The sequence below is a fragment of the Pleurodeles waltl genome, chromosome 11 (assembly GCF_031143425.1).
Source record: "Pleurodeles waltl isolate 20211129_DDA chromosome 11, aPleWal1.hap1.20221129, whole genome shotgun sequence".
NCBI lineage: Eukaryota > Metazoa > Chordata > Amphibia > Caudata > Salamandridae > Pleurodeles > Pleurodeles waltl.
Genome location: NC_090450.1, coordinates 274,566,431 through 274,581,340, shown reverse-complemented (window position 1 = coordinate 274,581,340; position 14,910 = coordinate 274,566,431). Strand labels below are relative to the sequence as shown.

Sequence of the window (14,910 nt, the reverse complement as noted above, 5' to 3'; positions counted from 1 at the left end):
ACAGAGCCTGGTATGTTTTCAGTAGTTTACCGGTGCTGTAGAGGAGGGCTAAACACCGGAAAAGGCATGACGTATGCATGCCTTTCACTAATGAAATCAAGGGAATATTTAAAGGCAAGCCCATGACCCAACCAAACTGATGGGCGTGGTTAAAAGCCCACAGAGAGATTACAACAGGGGCCAGAGCACTTGCATGCGCTTGACCCTAAAAAAACAGGGAAAAGGGTATTTGCATTTGTTTCGATGTATCGCTTCATCATTTGTAAGTCAAGCACTGACTGAACTTCAAGCTCTGCAGTCACTTTAACAACCTACATAAAGCAGGCACTTACAATCAAAATAAACTGCATTAAAGTGGTGCTTGAAGGTGCTTATAGCCTGGGGTAAAACAACAGGAAAACACAAAAACAGTTAACATTCTACACAAAATGGCACAAAAACACATTGATGCATTACAGTCCCCTTTTCATGGTGGAGCCCGCGAGTGCATGCGCTTGCACATGCTTCTCGTAAGCAAAGCGCTGTTGTGTTCAGTAAAGGGCTAGGAGCCAACCTGTCGCTCACCATTTGTTGGTTTGCGTGGCACTCTTCTTTACAGCCTCGTAATTCATCAAGGCACTCCTGGCATTACTTCCGTTTATCTGTGTGGAGCACGGATCAAGTACTAATTGATTCAACTTCATTAGTGCCTGTCTGCTGCTCCCCTGTCATCAAGGTACTATTTGTTCTTTTTAACTTCTAGTGCCCCGCAAACAGAGGGCTTGTGACTGGCAAAAACGTGCCCAGCAGGCACAAAATTGCAAACTTTTATTTTTTAAAACTAACTTTATTTTGCCAAGTCATCTTCGCTCCGTTTCGTCTCATGTCTTCTCTTGTTTTTGCTTGTGGGCATTGTTGTCAAATAATGACAGTTAACTTGTTTGAAATATGTGAGACCTATTGCATTCCAAATGCTTGTTACGCCTAATGAGTACACTGGGAACAAAAAGAATGGGGTAACCTAGCCTAAAAGGAATCTGTGACGGACAGCTTTGCTCCTGCAATAATCGTCTAACAATGAAGAAGGCCGTTGGTGCCCACAGCAAGATAAAACATCAATTTTTTCTCCAGTATCCATGGTGAGTTTGTGGCTGAGAGCACTTGGTTGTTATTTCAGCGAGTCATCTAGAAAAAGCAGTGAATATCAGGACCCAATCATAACTTGATCATGCAGAGAATCTGCAGTCATTCAGCCTCCATGCTCGTCTGGGATCCCCGGTCTATGCTGGACAGTAAGTCTATACTAGATATGGTCACTTAAGGCATATGCAGGGGAGAGTGGAGCATTCTGAAGACGAATTACGCGAATGACTATTCAAGTCAAGCACAAGTAATGTTCTGAGGATAAGGGTTTGGTTGCTCTCAAACTGGTTAGAGTAAAGGTCACTCTGTCTCTAAAACTTTTGGTTTTGTTGTTTGGTACAAAGATTGATTGAGCACTACAGTTCCATAATATTTGCCTGATTTACTTTTTTTTACGGCGGTGGATTGGGGACAAACCAATACCTGTCCTAATGAATGCAGATGACAATGTTTTGTTGAATTGAAAACCTATGGGGCAACAACTGTTAGATACTTTATAAATCTAGAACAATGAGAATTCACTTCTCCACTGTATTAAGGTTGGTGGAATTTAACATTCAGATCAGTTGTCTCTATCAGAATGAGGGCTAGATCCACAAGTTTGCATTTGAACGTATTATCAGATCGGGTTTTTTAACCCAGAAGGTAGGTTTTCTGAGTATTTTCTAATTTTAAAATTGCCAATGTTTCTGCTGTTTGATTTACATGTCCCCAGAGTGGGACTATTTTAGTACAAGTCAAATCTAAAACACATAAAAGGTCAGCATTATTCATGAGGCATCTTTGGTATTCGTCAGGAGGCATTTGATACATTCTGTGTTCATTGCTTCGCATCAGGTATGTGCACTGTCATACACCGAGCTGCATTGGTTTAAATCTAGTGTTTCTTGACACTATGTTCAGGTATGATGATCGGTTTCCATTATTGGACTGGTATATTCTCGTTTAGGTCTATGACCCATTTACCCCTTCGCACTTTTAAGCTTTGGTTGACAGTGGTGCTGAGTATAGCCTGCTTACTGCATTTCGGGCACTGCCCAGTTCCAACACTATTTCTAGTGCAATGGTTTAGTGGAGCGTGTGGGGACATCAGTGGGTGATGGGTAGCAGTGTTTTATTTATCATACTGAGTAGAGCATTACAAATTATGAACTTGCGTGCTGGAATGGGATATTATTGTTGTAGTGACTGAAATGTGTTTAAGTTTGTGCCATCATTCAAGTCACCTGCTGTTGCGATTCTTACCTTTGCTCAAGCTGGGGTTTGTGCAATTTCAGGCAGACACCTGAAAAATACTGCATATGGGGTGCAGGGCATCTTTGATTTAGTCCAGTGTAGAACTCTTTGCTAGCAATGGTTTGCAACCACTAACAGCGTGCTAACATCCTGCTCTCAGAATGCATTTGAATAATACTTACTGCTGCTATTAGGGCTTCTATCTCAAGTGCGAATAGAAGTGAAGATAATGGATAACCTGGTCACATGCCTCTTTTTATTTGTACTGGGTCTGAGAATTTTTTATTTTTAAATTCTAGCTGTGGGATTAGGGAATAGGCATTAGATCTAACTTAGAATCTCTGGACCAGTGCAGGAAAATAATTTTACAATCGCTCAGTATATTTTCGTATGGGCAGATATCTGTATATTTGCTCATGAAAACCTGCTGTTCATACAAGTTTGCTAGGAATACGGTTTCCAGGCTTACTTCGGTAACTTTTGCCACTTCCTGCAAGTTGTAAATCTGCACCAACGCAGGCTCACACTGGATTGTTGAGTTGGAAGGGCAGGAACAGGCACTCCAGTAGATCATTCGCCGGACACTCCATTTCAGAACACAAGGTTTTAAGAACTTTCGAAAACGTACTCGATAGACGATCAGTTGCAATAGTATTCCACAGTGGGGTTGCTGGGACTGAAAATTATTCCATTCAATCAAGCTTTACTGAACCCCAGAACGCTTAAAAGGCGTGGCAATGCTCCCAAGCGAGGGCACATGCTATCTTCCACAGAACACGCAGGCGGAAGGTAGTTCAATATTCACATCATAAATCTCGTGTGAAGGCAACAAAGGCCAGTCAGCCGGTCACAAAGAACACACTATGGGCCAATTAAACTAAAGGTTAAAAGATAACTACAGATATATTGTGTGAGGAAGTACAAGTGGTCACGTTGCCCTTTAACGAAGCGGAAAATGTGTGTGAACTTTACACCCACCTTAGAACACATGCCACAACTCCCTTTCTACTTTTCAGTTTTCGATTTAAGCAGCACATATAATGGTGATGGCTTTGTTTTTAGGACAAACAGTGTACATTATAAGCACTTTAAATGAACAGTGCAGCTGTATGGAACCTTTAGAAGTATACTTTATAACTGGAGATTAAAAACAGGACCACATTTTACCCTCCCAGGTGACAGAAAAACTGCATCTCGTTGATGGAAAACGTTACACAAGAATTAAGGACAGACTAAACCTCAAAATACCAAAAAAGCACGACTTCCAAACAAGCCTGCCCGTCCTCTCCATAAAACTTTAGCTCTCAACTCTGACCACATTACATGTGCCAATTTGGTAAGAACCAAAAACTCGCCTAAAAAAGAACATGCTACTGACCAAGGGCAAACAACCAATCTTTCCAGTAACTGCTTCGCTGATTACACTGTACCAACGTCGCATTCAAATAGTTATGCTTAATGTGCTAATACCCCTATACTGGACGCAAATATGGCATTTGCAAAACACTCTGAAGCCAGGTAGGCGCTATAAAATATTACAGAGGACATGCCTCTCAAATCACCTGTTTTTGGCACGTGTTCGTCACATATTGCTTCCTCATACCTGCACCATTGGATACCATTGGATACATGTTACCAGACATTTTCAATTACAGGACGGCAGATGAGTTTGCAAGACGGTAGAGGTATAGTGTTACTCCTGTAAGCATAATGAAGTCAGTGCCTCAATCAGTGTAACCTCTAGCTGATTAGATCTGCTGCTGATTTGATCTAGCCAATCAATAGTACTGATCGCTCCTGGGACATGAATGTAAGCGAGGAGGGAAGCTGGAGCAGCGAAGCTGCACCCAGGCATTCACAGAATACTTTAGAAGGCGAGGTAGAGGACTATGACAGACAAAATTGAGAAATCCTACTGATGCCGAACCACCAAGGCATTGGAGCTAGGTGCCAACGGGAGTGACTGCCACCATCAGACATCTGAAGGCAGTAAAGGCCATCTGTCTAGCTCATGTTTAGCCAAGACTTGCCCCTGCTCCAGTTCCTCTTCTTATACCCCTCCTTTTCCAATGTCACTCCCACCCTAATTCAATAACACAGCTCACCTCCTTCATGGTGTCACATTGTTCTAAAGTTAATAGGACTCTTTCCTCCTTAACGAGTCTCAAAGATCACATTCATAATTGCACATCAGTCATTGGCCACAATTCTCTTGGCCATCCTCAAATACATCCTTCCCCAGACCACTAACAAATCTCCTGCCCACCTAGCCTCCCAGATCCGTCTTATAAACCTTTTTCTCAAAGCTCTTCTTCTCATGCATGTCCTCCACAACCTCTTATAGTTCCAGTTCAAACACCCTTCTATTCCAGAACGTCCCACTCCAGTCTCACACATCTCCTTTTACAGACCCTAAAATCAGTCCTTCCTCAGTCTTCCACTGCCGGATGTAATACGAGCCACATGTGAATATCTATAAACACACTGAACACTCCAGCCTTCCATTCCAGGACATCCCACTCCAGTCTCACGCCTCTCCTTTCACACACCCTCACGTCCCCACTACCTGAAAGTCTGTCAGTGTCCGATGCAACAGGAGCCATATATGAATATCTATAAACACACAGAGCACAGAAGTAGATTCCATATTTTTAGATGCAAACTTTTCAAAACATTAGAACACCAACTAAAATAAAAGCCAAACACAATAAACTAGGGAGAAAAAAAACCAAGGACTGTTGCTTCGCAAATGTCTAAGCGGAGAGGGCTGTGGAAAGGAAAGGTGGTTGACAAAAGATGATATGAAGAACTTCCACCAAAAATATCAAAACTTTTTAAAAAATCATATGTTTTTGTTCATTGCCTTGGCGACATTGCAGTATCTTTAGTTCATAGGCATTTAGTTTTGTTGATGCTTAGTATCCGCTATTAGTGGATAAAACCGTAATCCCAATGTGAGGAAGAATGTCCATAAGTAATCAAAAGGAAAACAGGCAGAAGAAGAGTGACCAGGACACTAGTAAGAGGCTGTGTTGTGCTCAGTTTAGTGGCTAAGCTAAACGTGCTTTACTTTGTCCAAGCTAGGTATCCAGCCAGTGCTTAATTTGTAAATAAAAACGTGCCGGTGCCCGAAGCCCTCCTCTTAAACACACAACTGCTGCATTTAAATGTGCGAGCGCGGAGTAGTGAGGCAGCGAAATGCTGAAGACATCTCATGCCTCTTCGATCCATTTAAAGCCACTCCCTGCCCCTTCAGCACACTCTGGCAGCTTTCTGCATTCTCCCTTTGTGACGCTTTTTCGTTTTTCTCTTTCCCCGTTGTTTCCATATGTGTTTTTTTGCTCCCAGCAAATGCTGACGCAGAAGAATAAGCCCCGGCCCTCAAAAATAAGTGCCGGTGCTCAGCACCGGGAACAACAAGCACAAATTAAGCAATGTATCTAGCACAGGCCAGCTGTCATCCTGGGAAGACAGTGAATCGTTCTTCCTGGTCGATGACAAAGATTGAATTCAATGGCAGAGGTATATGAGCCCCGCTATTGTTAGGTAAGTCAGCTCTGTCTGATAATGTCAATCATGTTATCTTCAAGACTTGTTCAGAATGACGCAAAATGAACTCAGTAGCTGTCCTTAGCCACTAGAATCTTTTCCAATGCAACCCTGTCTTTTTCCCCTCAGTTTAGGCGTCTAACCATTATTCCTGCTTCCTATCTTTTAGCCTCCCTATTTATTCTGATGCAGCTTATCTAACTGGAGTAATACAATCTAGACAACTATAAGGGTAACGCCAAAGAAAATTGATCCTTCATGAACACGCCAAAGCATGGAAGCCAACTTTGCATAAACAGGGACAAGTTACTTACCTTTGGTAACGCCTTATCTGGTAGAAACAAAATCTAGTTGCAGATTCCTTACCTTAGAATTTCTCCCAGTCAACAGTCTGGATCTGGAGATTTTTCTTGAGTAGTACCCCTGCGCGCCGTTAATTGGCATCGATCGGCTCTGCATCTGTCATTGGAGTCATGCGCGCCGGATATGACATCACTGGTCCTATATAGGCGCCAACATGTAGAAGGGTGTTTTGTAGGTAATGGCGCTCACTGTCTCCCACCAAAATCACAAATTATATGTATACGGTGCTCCTGGAAGGGGAGATCTACTCAACTCCCCCAAATTACCCTGGGCAAGGATTTGACAAATTTGACAAATCTGAATAAAATCCAAGGCACATGTTCAAAGTCAAATTAGAGTCATTATCCTCACGGTGTGTTTTTCAGTTTTGGCTGGTTTTATTTCATGCTTGTAGTGTTCTCTTCTGACACACAATCCCCGATCCTCACAATTGTCACTGTTCCAGCCAACACTTGTTTTGTCATGCGAGCATATATCGCTGAGACTTTGTCAGGGCTACTTCAAATGTCTTCCAAAAATATTGATCTCCATTGACCGGAGACCAAAGGTATTGTCTCCTTCACTTCTTCACATTCGTGTCTCTATTCAGCTCCCTAAGCTATTTCGGTCCTCATGGTACTTTCGGCATCCCAGTGCAGGCGACTACACTTCTATATTGGCGCCACACCAGGGCGCGGACGTCAATTTCTTTTCACAACTTTTAATGCCAGAAGGGGAGAGCAATGAAGAACACTGACCACTTACGCATCAAAACGAGGGCCCAGAAAGGGAAGTCCCTGTCCCTAGAAATCACTCTGCAAACAAGGGGGATGGGTGGGTTGGTAAGGAATCTGCAACTAGATATTCTCTCTACCAGATAAGACACTACCAAAGTAACTTGTCCACCTGCTAGAGACATCTAGTTGCAAATTCCTTACCTTAGAATAGAAACCCAAGTAATACATCCCCGGAGGTGGGTCTGCGAACCAAGATCACACCAGAAAGTCCTGTAGGACCGAACTGGCAAAGTGCCCATCCCTACAGGCCCAACTGTACAGGAAGTAGTGTTTGGTACACATGTGCAGAGATGCCCATGTTGTTGCCTAACAGATATCCAGGACTTGGAACTCTGCGTGCTAACACGCAGGTTGCAGTAGTAAGAGCACTGCAACTCTCTGGTAGTAAGAGCACACCAGCCATCTGGGGGTTCTTTTGTAGCCAATGTGCAGCACATGTTAAAGCAGAATACGACCCATTTGGAGATGGTTCTCTTCTGCCTGCCCAAACTTTCTTCCCACCTTCATACCCAACAAACAGTTGATCATCCAACCAGAACTCTTGGTACAATCACGGCAGAACGCCAACACTCTTTTTGGGTCCGGGCAGTGGAGTCTCTCCCCTTCCTTAGAAGGATATTGAGGTGCATAAAAAGTCGGCTAGGTGAATGGATTGGCCTACATGGAAGGGAGTAACCACTTGCGGAAGAAAGGAGGCCCATGTGCAAAGCACCACTCTGTCAGGATAGATGGAAAGGTAGGGTGGCTTAAATGACACTCACCCTGCAGGCAGATGAAATGGGCACAAGGATGGCTGTTTTCAAAGTGAGAATCCTGGGAGGTCATTTGTGAAGATGCTCGAAAGAAGCTCACATCAGGAATGCCAAAATCAAATTCAGATCCCATGGAGGCGTAATGAATGGGGAGTGAGGAAACATGAGTAAGGCCTTTAAGGAAGCTATGTACAATAGGGGATTTAAACAAAAAAGGCTGATCGGACAACCTTAAAAAAGCTGAGTTTGCAGACCAATAACCTTAAAGTGTGCCCGGTGCAGAGCCCTGCTGGGTCAAAGAAAGCATAAATAACAGAACCTCAGAAAGGGGGGCAGAATAATGGGGGTGAGGGGGGATGGGGGAATCAACAGACTTGTCTGTGCACCATGCCACAACCTTTTTCCAACAACAGGCGTATATTATGTTGGTGGAGGGACACCTGGTTGCCAAGATTAAATTACAGACTTTGGGCTGAAGGTCAAAAGCTGTCAACTGCCAACGCTCGATCACCATGCAAGAAAGAGGAGACTGGACAGGTTCGGGAGGAAAACCCTCCTGTGCTGCTGTGACAGAAGATCCTCCCGAAGGGGCAGTGTGATTGGAGGATCGATGACCATGCTAAATAGCTCGGCGTACCAGACTCTTCATACCCAGTCCGGAGCCTGGTTGTTCTCGATCTCCTGAGAACTCTGGGCAGAAGTAGTATGGGTGGAAAGACGTACATGAGGCCTGAGCTCCACTTGCAACAAAAAGCGTTGCCAAGTGAGTGTCGTCTTGGAAACTCCAACACGCAATACAGCTGACATCGCAAGTTCTCTGCGGAGGCAAACAGATCTAACAAGGCTCTCTCCACTGATGAAAGAAATCTTGTCCCACCTCCGGATGGAGAAGACATTCATGATCGACTAAGCATTGACAACTGAGTTCCTCTGCTCTGATGTTCAGAGTGCCCGCCAGTTGTTGAACCACCAGGGATATGCCCTACTGTTCCAGTCAGGTGCAGAGGTGCAAAGCCTCTTGACAAAGTGTCTGCGACCCCACTCCGCCCTGCTTGTTGCAGAACCACACAGCGGTAGTGCTGTCCATGAACAGTTGCACTACCTTTCTTTTGAGAGAGGGAAGAAATGCTTTCAGTGCTAGCCTGATCGACTGAAGCTCCAGCAGGTTGCTATGGAGTCTGGACTCTGCCAGAGACCAGACGCCTCTGATCTCTGCCTCTCCCAGATGGTCGCCCGATCCCAGGAGTAACGCATCTGTCACTACTCTCAGATCTGGTTGAGGAAGGGAAAGGGATCTGCCTCTGACTTAATCATGGTTCGTTAGCCACCACCGCAGATCTCGCGAATTTAGCTCCAAGATCTGGACAATGTCAGAGAGATACCCCCAACACTGCGCCCAATAGACTTGAAGTCCCACTGCAGAGCCCGCATATGCAATCTGGCATGTGTCACCAGCAGGATGCTGGAGGCCATGAGGCCCAGCAGCCTCAGAGTCATTCTCACCAAAATCCAGGATAGAGGCTGAAACATCAGTATCATAGCCTGAATATCTTGTACTTGCCAATCAAGAGGATAAGCCCGGAACTGCACTGTGTCCAGAACAGCTCAGATGAAAAGGGGGGGGGGGGGGGGTCTAAGAGGGAGTCAGGTGTGACGTAGGCATGTTTATAGTGAACCCCAGCGAATGCAGGAGGTCCGCTATAGTCTGGAGTGGGAGACGACAGTCTGGGGCGAGCCCGCCTTTAACAGCCAGTCGTCAAGATAGGGCTACAGTGGAACCACTGATCTGCACAGCTGAGCTGCGAACCCCAGCATAACCTTAGTGAACACCCGAGGGGTGCCAGTAAGGCCAAAGAAGAGCACGGTGAACTGAAAGTGCCTGTGACCCACCTTGAACCACAAGTAACGTCTGTGGGCATGCAGAACAGGAAGGTGAAAGTAAGCCGCCTGCAAGTCCAATGCTACCTTCCAGACGCCTGGGTCCAGGGCAGAAAAAACCTGAACCGAAGTGAGCATTTTGACTTTCTTCGTGAGGAAGAGATTGAGGGACCGGAGGTCTAGGATAGGGTGGATACCCTTGTACTTTTTGTGCACCATAAAGTAGCAGGAATAACAACCATGACCTACTTCCGGCACAGGGACCCTTTCTATGGCTCCCTTGGCCTAGAGGCGTAATCTCCTCGCGGAGAAGTGTCAAGTAATTCTCAGTCATCCGATCGTAGGATGGTGGCATGGGTGTAGAGTTAGTCTCGAAGGGACGGGTCTAGCCCCTTTGGATTATCTGCAAAATAGCAGAGCCTGTGATGGCAAATCATGCCTCCGATTGAAGACGTCTGGACAGGAGCAACACTAACATCCCATGTCCACTTACAGAAAACCTTTAATAAATGCTTGTAGACAGTGACAATCAATCAACTATTAGGCCAAAAAGAATAAAGTACAAACATCTTGGGAAGCGAAGTCTGCCTCGAAACCTGATTTCAAAGAACTACTGCCACCATTAAATGAACTAGAATGATTGAATCTCATTCCTGACCTCCCTAAGTTCCAATGAAATCACCACGTTTTAGTATTTTTAGTTGACCTTTCTAGGAACTAATCTACTGTTTGAGTATGGCTAATTCATTTGATAAACAGAGAATGGCACTTCATTTAATAAATAGAGAATGGTCTAAAATGTTCTAAAATATTTAACAATGAAGATAGACAAATTAGGAAAGTATACTTTTAATAGCAGGTCTGACAAAAAAACTGCAATTCATATTCTATGTCTCTGTGTTTAATTAATATTAAGTTGATATTTAATCTTATTGCAATTGCTGTTTTTAAGCTAGTTCAAACAACAATGGAGACAGAAGCCACCCCTGCTTGGCCCCTTTTTGGATTTTCACCTTTTCAGATGTTAATGTATTAAGTGTAAAAACTGAGGGTATATCAATGTACTAATGAACAATTCTTCAATGGGTATAAGGCACAAACCAGGTTTAAAAGAGAATGACATTTACAGAAGATGCCAATTTTCATAAACTAGATTAGCACATATTCATTCACTCTGCCACACTACGTATACTAAGATATTATTTCTGTGCAACGTAAAGATGTCAAAAAGGATTTTTTTTCCAAAGGGTGAAAAGCAAGACCTGAACCTAGTTTTAGGAAATATATTGGAAATGGCAAATATAGTCTACGTTGAAAATCTGATGAATAAACAGAGGAATCAGCAGGGCGCCTCTGCGAACAACTTAGAACTTCTTCGACATCAAGAACAGTTAACTTCTCAAATTAATCTAATGTAAAATAAATTAATGAGGAGTGCAGTTGAATTTTGTCTTCCTCTCCTTGTGTCTTGTCCCAGCCAAATTAGTTGGAAAATGTACATGAGTCAAGCTACCAGTGGCAGCCCATAATGTGCAGCAGGGATGGGGCAGGCACAAACATATGCACACTCTCTTTCAACTGCAGAAATACATACTCACATCCAGTACATACACATGCATACCCATTGACAGAAAGCATGCACAAATACACAAACATTCATACATACACACAGGCATGCACCCAACGTTAAAAAAAAAAGAAATGTACTGCGCCACGGCAGTGATCTTGGGTGGAAGAAGGGAAGCCTCTGTTATCTCCTGGAAGCTTCAGATAAGGAAGAGACAGAAGGAAGGTCCTGCTGCCTCCTCTCACTGGTTGCCTTTACAAAGGTCAGCCAATGAGAGGAGGACCTTCCTTACCTCGTTACTGACCCCCCCCCCACTCCACTCTGTGACGAGTGTTACCAACAGACAATTGGGTTTGGGCACTTCAGGGCATAAAACTGAAGCACCCAATTCTGAGACTATCAGTGGCACTCTCCCCAGCCAAGAGGGTGAGGTTCACAGAAGATTGTTCGAGGTTGAGGTAGTCACATCCATCGAGCTGTGAAGTCTTCAGCCTGGCAAATTTCAGCTCAGGCTGCCAGGCACCTGCATGTACAGTGCCTGGCTGCCTGAATCGAACATTAAGACTGGATGTAGGCTGAGCTTAGCTCAGTCTAACAAACACACATCCTGTTTCGGAAAAAGGTGGAGGGGCAAGGCCCCTCCGCACTTTACAATGGACCGGTGCTGCCAGCTACACATATAACCATGTATGATGCATGGATAACATTTTATCCATTATGATATCTAATCAAAATGTTATAGTTTAAAAAAAAAAAAGAGAACCCTAAATCAACAGAATTGTATGTAATGTTGAAGATTAATGTAGACCTGGAATGCTGCACAACATGGATTCCATTTCTAATGCTAAACAGCGAGGAACTTACAGTTTGGCTATGTCGACTCCAACAAATTAAAACTACAGAATATATCTTACAGTTATTTGCTTGTTTCTTGAAATATTGCGGAAGATTTTGAGATCACAAACTCCGACATACAGAATGTGGGCAGCTCAGGATGCCAACTTTTCACAATGAAGGAGGGAACTTGGAATATTCTATAGTAAAGGCACTTGACATCGTAGTCATGTGCTGATGCATGGCGATTTTGAAAACTAGCCTGCAAATTGCATTACACTTAATGTGACAGGAATGGCAGTGATTACTGGTAAAATGTACCTCTATGTAAACAAATGTACTGGTGGGAAGGACTAAGACAATGTGACTAAGGGTGTGAAGAGGGCGATTAAAAATGTAGGTGGGTTTGGAGGATAAATATAGAGGGTGAGAATATTTATAAAAGGTAATCAAAATTGTTTGATGTCTGAGGGTGCACAAGAAAGGATGGAGATGAGAGCAGTATTTAGAGGAAATCTTAAGCAAATGGAAGCCTGGAAATTGCTATAATCGAAAGGTTGCGGCATTAGGATTGCCCATCATCGGCTGCCACTGCGCAATGGCGAAAGAAAGAGGTGTGGCCTAATGATCAGAACTGCTGTCTTAGGAAATGCATAACTAAGTTCGAGTCCCAGTGTCAGCTCAACTGTGATTTGGGGCAAATCACTTCGGCTCTCATTATGACATTGGCGGTAAATCCCACTTACCGCCACGCTGATGGCCACCAACTTACTGCTGCGACGGCAGATATCTGTCCACCATATTATGACACACACACACCAATCTGTCAGTATTCAGCCACATACACAAATCTGCCAGCCCAAAGGTCAGTGCTAAAGTGGCAGTATCAAAACCCACACCGTTACGCCAACGGAACAACGCCCACCACATTATGCCCCACAAATAACCACGGTGGACATTCAACGGCAGTAAACTATTGGCGGTACATACCGCCACGCTCAAAATGGACACATTAATCTCCCAATGCATAAAAATATGATTATGACTTTGTGTAACATAATCTGGTGGTCACGTAAAGCACTATATTAAATTCCAAAAATAAAAAGACAGGTATAGCAGCTCTGTGTTCTGAGGTACTACTGAAAGAGGGCTGCTCACCAGAAGAAATATAATCACCTCTAATCCAAACAGATTGTAACTTGTATTCTATTTCAATTCAATAAACAGGATAAATTGGTCTCCAAGCAGGACAGTTATGCATCTTCATCATGGAAGACTCAGAACTATGAAAACAAATTGTGTCATACACTAGGACAATTCTCGGTTGCAGCGGCCACTTATTTGTTTTTTAAACAAAGTACAGCCACTCATTCGAAGTTGTGCTGCAGCTCAGTGAGGTTCGCAGTTGTGCTGGTATTGTACTCACGTAAGTGTTCTTGACTCTGAGCCGTCTTTTGTAAGCAGCTGGTAGAACAGCCTGTTTAAGCGAGTCTTTTCAGTCCATCTGAAATTTAAATATTTTAAAAAGTATTATTTCCAAGTTCTTGTCCAGACCCTATGGCATTTACACAGCATCAACACTTGCATTTAATTTAGAATAAACTTTTGGTTTGGACAGAGAAGTGCTCTGCATCACGCAATGCAAAGGGCAGAATATGGGATCGGTGTCATTGTAACATGCAAGATTTTACCATTGCAATTTAGGGAAAACTGATAACAAGAGCCACAGTCAAGATTTTGTTTGTAATTCATGGAAGAATGTTGTTTTATAATTTTGAACCCTGGCCCTTTCGTGTTCGTTCCTATATCTTGTTAGAAGTACAGTACCCTGTGGTTGTTAAATCTGACACACAACCCGGACTTTTTCTTCTGAGGTAAAAAATTGGCAGGGCAATTAGTTGGACACAATGGGTTGTATATAGTCTCTCTACTTTATCATACTTATCGTACACAATAACCAAAAAAGAATATTTAATAATTATCTTTCTCAACAGATCTAAGGAATTCTTCCAAAACTATTTACACACATATTTTTAGCTTAAATCACCTTTTTTTTAAAATTCCCCAGTTGCATGTTCGGGCCCAGACTTCAAAATGTAGTAAAAATATCTTACTTTCTAGATCTGTCATACTCTAAGTCCATTCCCTTGCCTCCATCTGGAGCTAGTGTACTTTTTAGGTTGAGCTCACCAAGCAAAACAGCTTTCTAGCTGGAAAAGACCTGTTGATAGCTGAAAAAGAACTTTCAACGGTTTTAAAGCCCGCATATTGCTTACCATCAGCAGACTTGTCACTCATTTCCTTGATTCTTATTCGCTGGCTTGCCTTGTCCATCTTATGTGTCCCTTTCCCGCAGTCTTTCCACTGTTCACTTTTAGGGAACTACTTTTATATTTTTGATTTGCATGCCATGCTAGTGCTTGTATTTTACAGCTCTTCACCTCATGTGCTCCCCTTACACTTACCTCCACCCTCATATTGAGCAAGAAAGCGAGTGAGAGAGCAAGAGAGAGAGAGCGAGCAAGAGAGAGTGAGCAAGAGAGAGTGAGCAAGAGAGAGTGAGCAAGAGAGAGTGAGCACGAGAGAGCAAGAGAAGATGAGCGCGAGAGAGCGAGAGAGAATGTATCTCCTCCCAGCCCCTAAGGTACTTCTCCCCTAATCCCCTCAACTCCATCATGTGATTCTCCCCTGAATTGCTAACTCCCCCATCCCCTAGCGGGTTATTGTCACCTCCCACCTGCGCTTTTACAGTCTTGGTTTATTTAGTTTTCCCCTTTATTTATATATTTTTCCTTCTGGGGCCTTATCTTATTGTCAGAGTTGTTTTCTCCTC

At 43.5% G+C, this 14,910-nt stretch overlaps 1 protein-coding gene across 5 annotated transcripts in view; it reads right to left on the bottom strand.

Annotated features, from left to right (window-relative positions):
- Positions 1–14,910, bottom strand: part of NCK1 (NCK adaptor protein 1) — a 590,854-nt gene that overhangs the window by 416,954 nt on the left and 158,990 nt on the right. For all 5 annotated transcript variants that reach the window (XM_069213550.1, XM_069213548.1, XM_069213549.1 and 2 more), the window contains one exon: positions 13,504–13,581. The gene's annotated coding sequence lies outside the window, so the exon portion shown is untranslated. The remainder of the gene's footprint in view (positions 1–13,503; positions 13,582–14,910) is intronic.